The sequence below is a fragment of the Tamandua tetradactyla genome, chromosome 16 (genome assembly GCF_023851605.1).
Source record: "Tamandua tetradactyla isolate mTamTet1 chromosome 16, mTamTet1.pri, whole genome shotgun sequence".
Taxonomy (NCBI): domain Eukaryota; kingdom Metazoa; phylum Chordata; class Mammalia; order Pilosa; family Myrmecophagidae; genus Tamandua; species Tamandua tetradactyla.
Window position 1 is genome coordinate 56,357,813 of NC_135342.1, and position 17,015 is coordinate 56,374,827.

The following is a 17,015-nucleotide window of genomic DNA, read 5'->3' on the forward strand; positions in this document are numbered from 1 at the left end:
ACTAACTGAAAATGTATAACTGACCTGTGGGAAACATCATGAGTTTCCTTGTCTATTTTGTAGATGATTATATATGAATACATTTGCAAAAATAAGAATGGGATTTTTCCCCTCCATCTTGAATATTATTCCTATATATTGAATGAATGAGAAATTCCCCATATTTCCATCAGAGTAATATACTTGTATTACTTCTTAAACAGAAGTTACCATGATATAAAAATATATATCGAAGTACTTGTGAATAATGCATTTAAAGCTATTTTAAATATTTAAATATCAAGTATTCTGTATGGTCTGAGAGCTCATCAAAACATAGATCATGCTGTACAGGTAGTAAAAAAAAATGCTTAGGAGATAAAAAACTAATTTGCACCATCCTTCTTTCTTACAACATGCTAGAATATCTGCATTCATAATGGGTGTAGGATCATAGAGTCCAGGCCACTCATCACTGGTCTGCTCATATACCTCCAAATATGAAATGCCAAGAGGGGCATATTGGAACCCAATGTGAGCCATTCAGCTGCACAAAAAGTCATGACACAGAAGAAAGCATGGAAAGAAGTAAAGCACATTAAAAGCTATCTTTAAATGTGTTTTTTATTTGCAAGATATTACTTATTAAAAATTGGTTATTATACTTATTGTTCTAATTTGGTGGTAAGAGTATTCTTAAGAATTTATAAGTTCCTTAGATTTTCAAAACTGAATGAGCAAAATTGTATAACCATCTTGCTGTTCCTTTAGTGCAATACAATAAACTTTGAAATTAAGACTTAAAAAAAAAAGAAGACTACAGATAGAAGCAGGTGCCTGTACTGTTTTCATGTAACTCAGTGATGTACCTTTCCTTATGGGGAGATTAATTCCTATAAAAAAGGAGTGATGCCATTACTCAAATTTCACCCATTTTCACCCACTCATTTGTATCTCTGTGTATGTATAGTTCTATGAAATTTATCCCATGTATAGATTTATGTATATACATCAATCTGCTTAACTCTTTACTTCTGAGGAGAGTTCTAGCATATACCTAGGGATAAATTCAGTCATGTGCAACCCAAGCATGAAAATAAATCAAGGTAAACTCTAGCAGGACCCTTTTATTGAAAGGCTGGAGTCAGCCTAATCATTGCTGAATTGACTTAAGTTCAGGCATACAGGACAGGAGAATCTACAGAGATAAGGCAAGACTTAGTCCTTTGAGGAAAATCACAATCATTTGATAAGACTAAAGAGGAAAGTATGACTTAGAAGGAGGCATGATTAGACATACAGGAACTTGTAGTATAGGACTGGTGATAGTGCATCCACAAGGGTCTTAAGTTATTGTAAAAAATGTAGATGACTTTTTCATGGCTTTTCCTTTTTTGCCACTGTGCATGATGAATATGAAGGGTAGTACTGGCTTAAAGGAATAGTGTTATGATGAGTAATTTTTATTTTAAAGACGCTGTGCAGTTGATAGAAAATGTGTTCCAAAATCTGGTACTAGAAAAATGGCATCACTCCCTTTTTACAAGAATTAATCTCCCCATAAGGAAAGGTACATCACTGAGTTACATGAAAACAGTACAGGCACCTGCTTCTATCAGGGTGCTGCCAGAAGCTGATTCTACCTGTAAAGTATTAGGTCAGGGAAGGTGAGGTGGAGAACCATGGATTGGCAATGACTATGAAACCTCTCAGCAATGAAAGTGTTGGTTGTGCATGCATTGCAGAGCTGAACATTTGTTGAAATTAACCAACCACTTTATAGGGAAGAAAAAGAAGTATCTGGAATACTTTCCTGAAAGCTTTCTCTCTTAATATCTTACCGTATTCAACACACATTAATACATTTGCTTACTGTCCTTCCCCAACCACAGTTTGTAGTCCTAAAAGGTAAACTTCTCTAAGACAGGCATCTTGTATTGTTCCTTTTGTTCATTTTTGAATATTTGTGGAAATGCTAAATTTACACACCATAGATGGTCAATCAATGTAGGCAAAATTGAATGAGAGTGACATTTTTTTGAGTGCTTACTCTTTGGCACTGTGCCAAATACTTCAGGTTATCATTTTTATTCCTACTAACATGATTAAGAAGGCATTTTACAGAGGAAGAAGCGGTAAGACCACATAGCCATTCAGCTATGAAACCAGGATTTTAACTAAAGTTTCCATCACATTTGCTTTATTCACGCCCCCCCCATCACTAATAGAGTCTTTATCTGATCTAGTTGAATTGAATGTTTTTATTTTCTGAGCCTTTAAAGCACTCAGGGAAGGAATGTTTTAAAAAAATCAATAAAATTACTTCTTTTAAAGAAGTAATTTTAATTGAAATTTTCAATTAAAATTTTCAATATTTTTAAATTTTAATTTGTTCAATATTTTTATGCATGCAAAAAAATAATTTTCATGGCTTTTCCTTTTTTACCACTGTGCATGATGAATATGAAAGGTAGTACTGGCTCAAAGGAATAGTGTTATGGTGAGTAATTTTTATTTTAAAGACACTATGCAGTTGATAGAAATGTGTAGAACTCCAGAACAATCACATACAACCAGCAAAGGGACATTTTTGGGAAGAAGAGCACATATTTGATTCTATTTGAGGAAGCATATCAGAAGGGAGTTGATATGTGTCAGAATGAGGCACAGAAGTAAAAAAGTAAGAATCTCCTTCTGAAAGAGTGAAAAGGGATAGAAAGGGGACCATAGTATACGTATTGCTTTAAGTCTACAGATGGCTTTGGCTGATCTGTATTCAATAGGTCAACAATAAAAAAAAAATAAATAAAAAGTGAGTTTCCTATAGCCCTGCTCACCAGAATTTGGTTTTACAGTCTCACCTGGGAAAACTGAGAGTGGAAAGAATAAAGTAATAGGGAAGGATTTCAAGATATTTAATATCCTTCCAAGAAATAATTGAAACTGCAAATGGGAAAGATGGGGTGGGGGAATAAAGTTTGAAATCACATAATAAAGTTTGATGATTATTTCTGATATTTGGCCTAGAAGCATAATAAACTGGATCTTCGGACCTATTTTACTATTTATGCATTTAAAGAATTTTCTTTCTTAATGTTGGGAGTTTAAAGCTTATTTAACGAGGCTGTTTTTGTTAAATTGGACAAAGGCATTGAGGGAATGACTGAATGAATATAAACCCTTATTTTAAACAATTGGGATCTTTCCCTTGTGTTTGAAAATGTTGGGAATCTAGTAATATTATATATCCATATATCTAACAATAAATGTGTCATTATGAATACATATGGATTTGTTAGTTCATCTGCATAGTGTTATGATTAATATTATATAAATATATATAAAGTCATATATACATATAAACGACCTTTTATCCATATTACATAACATGAATATACAGCTATATGCATATATAAATGTTGATAATCCTCTTATTAGGTAAAATCTAGAAACAAGTGGGCATTTGTGTATAGTGTTCTAGCATCTTATTTTTTTTGCTACGTTTCATTGATTATAAGACACATATTTTTAAAATTTTAACATCTATTGTCAGAGAACATCTTATAATTGATGGTGTCTTACAATTAATAAAAAAATTTATATTATCCTTAGGAGAATAGCTAATTTAAACTTAATGGAATCTTAGATTTGGCTATTTACTATCGTATACAGGGAATTTACAAGCTACCTTATTTTAGACAATTTCTTTGAGCCTTTGGAACTTTTACTTCCATCATCTGTAAGGTGGGCAAAATACATGCTTGCTCCATAAGGTTAGTTTGAAATTAAAATAAGAAAATTCATGTAAACATGTATAGATTTTATATGTAATATATAACTATTAAATTATAATATGTAAACATTAATAGCAATAATTATTGATCAATTTTATTGTGATTATTAATATAACAATCATATTGTTTAATATGTTATTTATATTATTCCTATATATATATAGAAAAGAATGGTCCACACATATATGTTTATAAATACACATGCATAAATATGAAATAACACAAAACATTAAAACAGTACAAAAATTAAATAAAATATGACTATACTACTCATAATGGTGAAAATTAGAAATACCCTAAATTACTACTACTAATAAAAGTTGGCTCCTATGAACAATGGAAGCATCTATTATTATATGAATATTGGGAATATAATGAAATACTAAGTTCTTATTTAAAGATAACTGTACAATAAATTTTCAAAAATGGGACAATATTTATGTTAAACTATTATGATACAGAAATCAATAATAAAATTACAAATTGCATTAAATATAAATTTGCACATATTTCTGAAACTATTAAAAGTTCAACAAAATATTTTTTAATATAATTACCATGAAGTAGTGTTATGGGTAACAAATACTGTAATTATTAGTATGGTTTTTCAATGTCCTAAAGTTAAGCATGTGTTACTTATATGCAGTACTTTAAAAGTAGTTTAAATATTAATATATCATTTTTGGTGTTTTCCAACCCTTATCATATCAAATAATATGATGAAGAATACATTAAAGCCTTAAAGAAGTCAAGTTCATGAGCAAGCCATTCACACAAGAATAGAGTTATTAAGAAAAGATTAAAAGAGGTCAACTTTGCTAGCATTAAAAAAAAAGTTACGGCTTTGAAATATCCTTATCTGTAAGCATTTACTAAACACCAAATCTCAACAGAATAAAAAGAGAAATAATAGGCAGCAGGTGGTTGGCAACAGAAGCCAAAAGTGTTTAGAGATAAATGCAGTAAGTTATTACAATTATGATGATAGGGACGAAAAATGTTTCAATCAAGGGCCAAAGAAAAATGTCATTATTTTTTCTGGGGTGGTAGTGGATTTGCAAACACCATTTTATGGAGAAAGGGGTTCTTCAAGTAAATGTTAAAATATAATTGGGCATTACCCAAGATGGCAGCAGATGAAGGAAAGGCCGAGAAGAAAAAGATGCATATATGCAAAGACCTAGGTGTGTCAAACAATTGTGTTTATTTGATCATCAGAAAACAAGGATATGGCTGGTCATATGTATTATGAAAGGTATGGAACAAAGCTCTACTGAATGTAATGGTAAATTACACAAATTTGCACTGACACAGGAAAAAACAAATAGGTCAGTAGAAGGGCAGAGTGAATGCAGAATTAGGCACTCGTACCTATAGAACATGGTAAATGATATAAAAGGCAACTGAAGGTTAGAGAAGAAAGAAATTAGTAGATAAGTCATATGTTATTAATTATCAGATAAATGCAAATTTATTCATCCACAAGTTACCATTTCTAAAAATCAGAAAGTTAGATGATATCAAGGGCAACTGAAGTGATAAAGAACAGATTTTCTGTAGCCTATGAATTACATATAAATACAATACTCATTCTGCAGTGCCATGATGATCCTTAGAGAAATTATATTTTAAACATAACTCTCTAAGGGTCTCTATATTTTATTTCCAATATTTATGTTCTGTTGAATTTGGTGGGGGAGGGGTGGAAAGGTAACCATACTTTTATTCAGTAAATTTATTGAGCAACAACTATGTACCAGGTTTTCATGGTCAGGTTCATGTGTCAACTTGACCGGGTGGTGGTACCCATTTGTCTGGTCGGCAAGTGCTGGCTTGTCTGTTGCTTTGAGGACATTCCATAGAATTAAATCATGGTCACTTTGGCTACATCTACAGCTGATTCCATTTGTAATTAGCCCAGGAGCATGTCTTCTGCAATGAGTGACATTCAATCTAATAAATGGAAGTCTTTTAAGGAGGATTCAGAAGAGACACTCTTTCTTCCTGCTTCAGATGGCAAGCCTCTTCTGTGGAGTTTGTCCAGACTCTCCATCAGAATCATCAGCTTCACAACTTGCCCTGTGGATTTTGGACTACACTTTCCCATGGTTACATGAGACACTTTTTATATTTACAGATATTTCCTGTTGATTCTGTTTCTCTAGAGAACCCTAACTAATACAGCTTGGTACCAGGAATGGTTCTTTAGAAACGGAATCTTAAAAATGGGATTTTAAGATTGGATTTCTACTCTGACTGTTTCTGATTCCCATAATCAGAATGATACTGCCAATCTATGGGGTGAGTTAGCAAAAGAGATAGTCAAAATATCACCATTCGATTCTTCTAATGCTTCACTTGTACAAAACCAGGCTCTGGAGGGATAATATTTTTGACAACTTTAAGGAGTTTTGTGGAAATAGGAGGCATAGAGATGTTAGCTGGTTGTTGTTAGATACATTGTACACATTAATAAGGGAAAGGGATGGTCTTAAGGCTTCAAATGGGAAACTTACTCACTGTCTGACAGATGTAAGCATTTCTATGAGGGTCCTGAAGGAAAACCTTATTTCCTGTAGCTATAGACTTGAAATCTCTGAAAATCAGACTTGGAATATTATTAGAGTAGCAGCTCTACAACATAAACTGAAATCTCAACCTTTCATGGTGTCTGCCATTAAAGTAAGGGCATTGATTGGAAAGGAGTGGGAACCTGAAAAATGGGATGGCAGCATATGGACTGATAATGATGTCCATAGAGAGGTTGAAACCCTAAGTCATGCTGAGTCTTCTCTAGACAACCCTGTAATAGTCTGCCCTGGAGACGTAGTCGTCCCACCTATAGCCTGGCCTGAGTAGGTGGCCACCCAACCTCCACCTGAAGGGATTAGCCCTAGAGTGGTTAATCTTGTTTCACCAGATGAAACTGCAAATAAATGCCCTGAAGCAAAAGGCTTGGAAGATATTTCTAATTCCTTTCATGACCCACCCCCACCACCCCTCATTTCTTCCAGACTTGTAACTAGACTAAACAGGCCCCAAAAGGTGGGGTACAAAGTATCACCCAAGAGGAGGTAGGTTTTACTCCAAAAGAACCGTGTGAGTTTTCCAATTTATATAGACAATGGATTTTAAGGGTGTGGGATAATGGTGGAAGATATTAAAGTTGGATCAGGCTGAATTTTTTTATATAGGCCCACTAAGCAGAGATTCTGCATTCAAGGTTATAGCTCGAAGGGCTAGAAAAGGCATGAACAGTTTGTTTGGATGGTTGGCTGAAACATGGGTCAAAAGGGGGCCAACATTACTCGAGGTTGAAATGCCAGAACTGCTCTGGTATAATGTAGATAAGGGGATCCAGAGGTTTAGAGAGATTGGAATGTTAGAGTGAATTTAACATGTAAAGCCTGCTCTTACACCCCAGGAATGTACAGAGGATGCACCTTTTCCAGAAGTTTGAGAAATGGATTTGTGAGACTAGAGCCATCATCCCTGAAGAACTCTGTAATTGCACTTCTCTGTAGGCCAGATCTTGCTGTCACTGAGCTGGAGTTCTTAAACACAATGGGGATGATGAGATCCTGAGTTGGCAGCACTTAATCTCCAAAGACAAAGTGGACATGGCTATCATAATAAACAGCAGACTCAAAGCAAGAGTCAAAATAATCTGACTCTCTGAGACTTGTAGCATAGGCTAGTAAATCATGGGGTACCAAGAAGTACAATAGATGGGCAGTCTACTACATTCTTGTTTGAGCTCTATAAACGAAAGAACGCTAGGTCAAGTGAACAAAAGTCTAACTTGAATTACAAAAAAAAGCTATGGTCCTTTAATCAATTTCCAGACTTGAGTCAGTTTACAGATCTAGAGCCCCTTGGATGAAGGGAAGGCCAGGTCTCTTTGAGGGCGGACCCTGCTACACTGCCTCAGATTTATACTATTATTCTTTCTCCAAGCTTTCCCCAAGGTGACCGAAGGCCTTTTACCAGAGTAATTGTGCATTGGAAAAGGAAATGATCAGATATCTCGGGAATTATTAGACACTGGTTCAGAAGTAACATTAATTCCAGTAGACCTAAAATGTCACCCTGGTCCACCAGACAGAGTGGGGTCTTATGGAGGTTAGGTGATCAATGAAGTTTTAGCTCAGGGTCATCTCACAGTGGGTCTGGTGGGCCCTCAGACCCATTCTGTAGTTATTTCTGCAGTTCCAGAATGTATAATTGAAATAGACATACTGAGCAAACTGGCAGAATCCCTGCATTGGCTCTCTAACTCGTGCAGTGAGGGCTATTATGGTGGGAAAGACCAAGTGGAAGCCACTAGAACTGTCCCTACCTAGCAAAATAGTAAATCAGAATCAATATCAGATTCCTGGAGGGATTGCAGTGATTACTACCACTATTAAGGACTTAAAGGATGCAGGAGTGGTGATTCCCACCACATCCCCATTCAACTGTCCTGTTTGGCCTATGCAAAAAAAACAGTTGAGTCTTGGAGGGTGACAGTGGAATATTGTAAGCTCAACCAGGTTGTAACTCCAGTTGCAGCTGCTATTCCAGATGTGTTATCATTGCTTGAGCAAATCAATACATCCCCCGGTACCTGGTATGCAGATATTGATCTGGCAAATGCTTTTTTCTCAATAGCTGTTAGTAAAGACCACCAGAAACAGTTTGCTTTCAGCTGGTAAGGTCAGCAATATACTTTACCTGTCTTACCTCAAGGGTATATCAACTCTCCAACCCTATGTCATAACGTTGTCTGCAGGGACCTTAATCATTTCTTCCTCCCACAAGACATCGCACTGATCCATTATATTGATGATGTCATATTGAATGGACCTAGTGAACAAGAAGTAGCAACTACTCTAGACTTTCTGGCAAGACATTTGCATGTCAGAGGATGGGAGATAAATCCAACAAAAATACAGGGGCCTTCCACCTTAGTGAAATTTCTAGGTGTCCAGTGGTGTGGGGCATGTCGAGATATCCCTTCTAAGGTGAAGGAGAAGCTGCTGCATCTGGCACCTCCTACAACCAAAAAAGAGGCACAATGCCTAGTTGGTCTGTTTGGATTTTTGCGACAACATTTTCCTCATTTGTGTGTGTTACTCCAGTCCATTTACTAAGTGATCAGAAAAGCTGCTAATTTTGACTGGGGACTTGAACAAGAGGAGGCTCTTTGACAAGTCTAGGCTGCAGTACAAGCTGTTCTGCCACTTGGACCATATGACCCAGCAGATCCAGTGGTGCTGGAAGCATCAGTGGCAAATAGAGATGCTGTCTGGAGCCTTTGGCAGGCCCCTATTGGAGAATCACAATGCAGACCCTTAGGATTTTGGAACAAAACCTTGCCATCTGCTACAGATAACTAGTCTCCTTTCAAGAAACAGCTTTCGTCCTGGTATTGTGCCTTAGTAGGAACTGAATGCTTAACCATGGGCCACCAAGTTACCATGAGACCTGAGTTGCCTATCATGAGCTGGGTGTTGTCTGACCCACCAAGCCATAAAGTTGGGTGTGTACAGCAGCACTCTACCACAAAACAGAAATAGTATATATGAGATAGGGCCAGAGCAGGTCCTGAAGGCACAAGTAAGTTACATGAGGAAGTGGCCCAAATGCCCATTGTCTCTACTCCTGCCACGTTACCTTCTCTTTCCCAAACCAGAGCTATGGAATCTTAGGTAAGACTTCATAATTAAAAAAAAAAAATATATGTAGGGAGGTAAAGAAATGGAGAGAGGAATTGTAGGGACTGTAGGAACAGAGGTAAAAAGCTTGCTACAAGGGCAGCTCAGAGATATTTGTATGTCATAAAAAGAAAAAATATAAAGTTCCTATGCAGAATTTATTCCATTGCAATTTTGTTTGCACTATTAATGAAGGAAATAAGACAAATTTCTAAAAATGGAATAATATATAACTATAAGAATCAGAATTTTGAAGGCTAACTTATCATTGGGAAAATGTGTCATATCATACTAGGTAAAAAGAAAAAATCAGCATACAACATTGTAACCATACAAGGAGTCTAATAGTGTTCAAATCATACATATGTATAGACAAGATCTGGTTGGATATACAAATGTGGAATTTTTAGATTTGTTGCAGTCATGGGATTACTATTGGAATAATTCTTTCATTACAATTTCTATCAGTGTCATAATGTGTATTGTGCAATATATACAATTCTTTTTAGCAAAACTAAGAGTTTCTGTTGTACCCTAAGCTATCCCTATGATACAATTCAACAAAATTTCTGGGATTCAATGATATACTTTGGGAACAAATATGAAATTTCTTTTTTTTCTGATGATCCAGAGTTTGTGTGTAGCACAAAATACAGTTTTGGTGAATTCTCAGGTCTGATAGGCATAACTGATTATTTGTATCCACTGTCACATTTTAGAGTTACTATAACCCACCCCATATGCTTAACCTATGCCTATCATGAAAGTTATCCAATGACGCTGATTGTATTTTTATAATAATACCAGAAATGGCACTAAAAACAGTCTGTATGATTCATTAAAACCTTAAGAAAGAGCCAACAATTGTGGAATTTATTTGTGAAAAGTTTTCATTCCCTTCCACTGCAAAAATCAAGGATAGCATGATTAGATCTAACTGCCTCACCAACAGGAGCTTCATAAAAGAAAGGTTACAGTCTAGGTATGGGAAAATAACAATTCTTCCATCAACTGAAAATATTTAATACCATCTCTGAAAACTTTAAAATCAGTAAAATATGGGTTATAGGTTCTGTCTCCTAACAACTCCAGATTGTGCTAAGGACCAAAAATTTGAAATCAATTTGCAATTATCAAAAGGCAATGCAAATATTGTTATTGTAATAGTTAGCCAATGGTGACTTGGAGTAAATGAATTATTTAATTATGTTATCTTCTGCCTATCATCTGAGTAAATTCTACACTGGGAAGTTATTTATCATGAGATTCATTTATTATCCTTTTCCTATGCACCTTGAATAAGAGCTTCATTTTTTGTTAATGAATTGAAAAGTGTTCTAGAATCCTTGGAAGAAACTTCAGATGCACTTTACTGGTACTTAGCACACATGTGTATATATATATATATATATATATACATATATATATGTATATATATATATATATATACATATATATATGTATATATATATATATATATACATATATATGTATATATATATTTTTTTTTTACATGGGCAGGCTCTGGGAATCAAACCCAGGTCTCCAGTACAGCAGGCAAGAATTCTGCTACTTACTACCCACATGCACCTATATTTAAATTTTAATTTTCTGTGGCTTCAAATCAATATTCTTTATACTGTCACAGAATACATATCAAATAAAATCTCATACATTTTGCATAACCGTATAATTGCAATCAATTTCAAAGTTGGTGAAGAAATAACAACAAAACAGATATTGATTTAGAATTTCAGGACAGCAGTGTTTGAAATGATCTGTGGGATTACTGCTAACCCTTCAGCCAAATTTTTTGAAGACAAAATACATCATTAGTTGTTTTAAGTGGTTTTCATAAGGCAGTGAATAAATACAGCCTCTGACCTTTAGAGGCTTACATTCCAATGAGAAACCAATTGGGGATATAATTTTGGCCTCACAATGATCATATTTGTAACATCAATTTATATAGATACAATAAATATCTCAGTTTTTCATTTATTTAATTTTTGTTGATTGGTTCAAAGATGTTCTATAAAGGTTTACTCCATTAAGGAAATTTCAAATATATAAAAAAGAAGGCAATTTTCTTGAGGTGTATTAATAAAATATAGATGCATTAATTTTTTAGTTGTAGATTCATTCTTCATTATCTTTAGCTACTTCCACTCTCTTTGTCTTATTGATAATATTGATTTAGCAACTTGAGCTCAGCTTACATACTTTTTATATTTGCATGCAGGAGATTTTGCATTGTTATAGACTTACAATTACGTTTGAAAGGTGATATTTATACATTATTTAATAGTTATATGTAGTACTATTTTCCTCTAAGGATGCAACACACAAGCTATAGAATATTTACTTATGATAAATTCTAATGCTGTAAATAAGAATAAAGTAATATAGTAGTTTGGATGGAGAACAAGTAAACCAGAAAAATAATTGAAGATGCATTAAAATGAAGCACAGGTAATGTTCATCAAACTCTCCTGCCAAGAAATGGTGTTCACTTTATCTTGTCTAAGCCATGAAAGAATTTTTGAGATACATATTTCTTTTATTCTTTAGAATTGAGGAGTCTGGCAGTGAGCACCATTTAACAATTGCTCCCAGAACGAGAATAAACTCTTGGCTAATATATTTGAAGGTAACTATTCTTTCTATTATTCCATAGGTTGCCCTTCTCTAAGGGGAGTGGGACATTAATAAAATCGTTTCTAAAACAGTATTTTTAATTAAAGACTAGAGTATATGAGATATTTTAAAATAATTTAATCATGTATGTTTTTACCTGATACAGTCTTTATTTTAAAATCATATTTTGAGAAACAGCTTATCCTGAGTAAGGGAGTTAAATCAAGATAGAAAGAAGGAAGAAAGAAAGATGGGAGGGAGGAAGGGAGGAAAGAGAGAGAGAAAGGTTGAGAAAAAGAGGGAAAGAGAGAGAGAAGGAAGGAGGGAGGGAGGAAGAAGGAGAAAGGGAAGGTGAAAGGAAAGAGAAGGGATGAGGAAATGAAGAAAAATGGGAGAAAAACTGATCAATTAACATGTCACAACAAATAATTCTTATTATAGAAAATATCCAATTTGGCAGATTTACATTTAAATAAATAATTAAGACTAGCATACAGAAAATGTGTGGGGGGGAGTTTTTGTAAGAATTTTTTGGCAATAAAAAAATAAATACATATATATGTATATTCAATGTAGACCTTGAAATAAACAAAAACAGAGACTTATATTTATCAAATTTAAGTTTTGTGAAAAACAGTAATCAATCTTGATGCAGCTGACATGGGGTTTGGTTGTTTATGAATGAGATAACAGTATCAGTAGAACAGAAAAAGAGAAAACTGGACAGAACTCTTTCCCAGGGCTTACCACATTCCATTCTACGTGTGTCAGGGCAATGTCATATTTCAACAAGTCATTTAACACGGTGAGATTGCATTAACAACCTGATGTGGGTGGAGACAAATCTAGATATCGCAGAGACATTTTCACATTTCCCAACTACCTATGCGTGGATAACTTTGAACTCCGGTTTGCATGCCAGAGTTTTTCAAACATTCTCCTTATTTGAAAACGCTTTTGATTCTGCCCTAAAAGGAAAGTGCTTTGATGGGTACCAAGAATAGATCACAATGGTATATTGTGGATTTGAGCACCTAGCAGTCCAGATAATTTCGATCTGCGCTCTAGTCCTGTTAACTTGAGAAAGCATTTAACCACTTAGCTCTCAGTTTTGCAATTCTGAAATTTGGGGGCTACCTCCTGACATGGATCATACTCATTCATTCATTCCTTCATTCAGTCAGTCAGTCAATATTTATTAAGTACCTACTATTATTCAGGCACTGTTTCAGCCACTGTAGATGCAGAAAAAAAAAAAAATAAAGCATTTAATAATATGGAACTTTAATCCAGTGAGGGAAAAAATATATGGGCTCATAATAAATTGCTTGGTAATGAAAAGTGTTATAAGACAAATAAAGGTATCACAAGTGATGATTCATGCAATTTGAATAGAGTGGTTGGGAATGGCTTCCTGAGCAGGTGACATTTGAGAATGGCGTATGGGTATATATGGTATGCCAAAGGAATATAAGAAAGCCAGTGTAGCTGAAGCACAGTGTACAAAGGGGGAAATTTATAGAATGATATGTTCTATGGGTAGCTAGCCTCTAGAACATATGTCGACTTTAGGTCATGATAAAGAATCACTGGAGGTTGAGAGTTACACAGGATATGCTAATTAAATATGTGTGCTTATTTCTGCAGCTCTGTTTATCGAACTTAGGCAACATTGGCCCATCAGGCATTCAACTAATGCATTTTGAGTATCTACAAGGAGACTGTACTCTTAGAATGATTGGATGTCCAACACTGAAACCCAAACAAGGAAACAAACCTTTTGATCCATTAGCACCATTTTCTAAAGACCATAAAGTGGCAATGGACATTATTTAAAAGAAAGGGATTAAAATAAAGGTTTACCAGGCTCATTTTGATATTGTAACATTATAAAATAAATTAAACTTGGTACCACAACATCTTGTTCAGCTTAGGCATGAGTTTCTCCTTTGAACAACCACCCCAGTTAGCCCTGCCTTGGGTGTAACTGAAACTGGCAAGTCCTATATGTCCATACGGCTTGGATTATAAGAGCCTCCCTCCACTTTTCCAGATGGCTTTTGATGCTTCTGACCTTTCATACCACATGATTAAGGCATGTAATTCCATATGGCTTGGATGATAAGAACTGCCCTCATTTTCTACAAATGGCCTTTGTCCCTCTGATTTTTGAACCTGATAGTTTAAAGCTGTCAGTCTCCAGCATCCATGGGAAAGCCCTAATTCTCTCCCCTGGGTCATAATAAAAGCAAGAGTCCAGGACCCATGCTCACCCCCACCTCTACCCCCATCACTGATCCCAGGAGTCTAAGCGGAGTATGACCTAGGCCCCTCCACTACCCTAATTCTATCCCGTTCCCCTCCAGACCCTTCGATCTAGCAAGGTTGTCATTTCATGCATTCTCATTGGCTATCTGTGTTTGCATCTCATCATGTGAAAAACTTCCATATAGCCTCCAAAGCAGAAATGTCACTAACTGTATACCACTATTTCCTTGAGTTATCAATTGGCATTTCCCTTAATGTGTTCTGAAGAAATATAATGTCTATGTCATCTAACGTTCAAGAGAAGTTTCCTCTGGTAAATATCTACCTATATGAATTTTCCTACTTTTTCTCATTTCTTGAAAATTTGGAGTGTTAGGCAGAAGAATGAATGGAGTTGGGTGTGAACTTTCATGTAACTTAAATGACTGAACTAGAATAATTCTCTCCTCGCCAAAGCTGGATAGATAATTATGTCTACATTTAACTTCCGGAGTTCTGAGTTCAATCCTTGCTAACAAATTGTGAATTTAACATTGGCAAATTGAAGTGTTAGAAACAGCAGCTATTAAAACACATGATAGATTTGAAAGGAGAGATAATGTAAAAAATTGGGGATATTTAGACTAGAATAGAGGAGAATTTCTATGAATTGCACCTCCACACAGAAAAGTTTCCATGAAAAGGAAAGATAAGAATTCAGAATGGAACAACTTCCATTAATATGAGTCAATATCACTGGATGTATTAAAGGAAAGGAGTGATTGGCTTTTCAAGAGAGGCTGAGAAGGGTTCATGACTCAATAATGAAGCTAACAAGTTACTAAATTCCTAACCCTCAATGTGCTTCACTCATTCTATGAAAGCTCAATGATATATACATAGGAAAAAATTTAGACCCATTCCTCCTCTGATATTTCTTCAAACAGAAAGAAATATTTGTGTGACAGAAGTATAGGGACTTGTTGCCTCTAGGATAGATGATAGATAGATGGAAACATAGAACAATAGATAGAAGATAACAGATAGCTAAGTATGGCTATAGAGCCATAGACACCTTTTCTCTCCTGCCTCCTACATTTGGGTCTACTTATTACTACTATTTAGTCATTTTTTGGCAGGTTTGTATTAGCACATAAGAAAAAATTTCCTGTATTTCTTCCTGCAAGATATATTTAAGTCATTGTTGTTACAAACAGAAATTTCTTTAAGCATTTAAAAATTATATTTTAATTATATTACTGAAAAACTAGAAAACCCAGAAAAATAGAATGGGAAAGAAACAAAGCACAACTTCTCTGTAATCCTGAAGTAAAGTACTGTTAATTGATAGTAGAGTTCTGTGATGGATTGAAATATGTATCACAATTTAAGCTTGTTCTTAATCTTAATCCACATTCAGGCAGTGGTGAGCCCCTGGTAAAGAGGATCTCTTGAAGATGTTATTTCAGTTAAGATGCTGCCCACCTGAATCACTGAATATCTGGGGTCCTTCATAAGCAGATGAAAGTGAGAACCAAGTGAGAAGTTAGAAGCCAAAAGTCAAGGTAGCTGACCTGAGGCCAGCATACAAGCTAAGAAGATGCAAGGATCACCAGTAGCCAGCTCCACCTTGCCGATGCCTTGATTTTGGACTTCTAAGCCTTGAAATGTAAATATTGTTTAAGCCAATCCATTGTGTTTAATTTGCCATAGCAGCCATAGAAGCCTGGCAAACTAAGACAAGTCACTTGCATTTGTTTTTTTCCATGTTTATTTTTTCCCACTCACAATTGCACTCATAGTATATATACTTTTTCTTCCTTTATATTATAATTATATTTTCTACATTAATCCCAGCACTTAAGGAACATTGTTTGAAGGACTGCACAATCTTGCTAATTAATCCCTACTCTATACTTTAAATTTACTTAAACCTAAACTTAAGTAAATGTAATTTACTTAAATTTAAGTAAATCTACTTAAACAATCTCATATTTTATGATTTGCAACCATTATAAATAATATCATGATTATAATATTTAGGCATAAAATGTTTTTCCCTTCATATTTTGGATGGAAACTTAAGATGATTTCCCAGGAATGGAGCTAGTGATTTATATATCAAGTATTAAAAAAAAATTAACCTATGAAAATAAGTTTAAAAGGACTTATAATCCTTTTAGAAAATGTTAGAAATATTTTAAGGTATTATAATACAAAAATTTGTAAAGACTATTCATCCATGCATGGTATATTTATCTGTGTTTTAATAGTAACACATTGAGAAAATTTCCTTAGGGTTTTATTTCGCTTTATTCCTCATCATTGTTCACATTTAGAAAGGATTTATTCTGTGCTGGTCTCTTGATCTGGGTTATCTTGCTCAGTCTTCAAATCAATCCTAAGAGAGACCCTGTTATTTTCTCTATTTTACAGATGAGGAAACTTTTAATTTTGAGATTATACTTCTTGCTCAGAGTCACACAGCTAGGAAAGACTAGAGAATACAATTTACACTGCCAGACTTCACAGCTTATATATTTCTTAAATACATGATCCTTTATATTTATGTTTGTCAATGTGGTTTTTGTCTTTTTTTTTTTTAATTAAATTCTTTGTTTCATAGAATGTTTGTTCTCCAAAAGTGGGCTGCGCCCAGGGG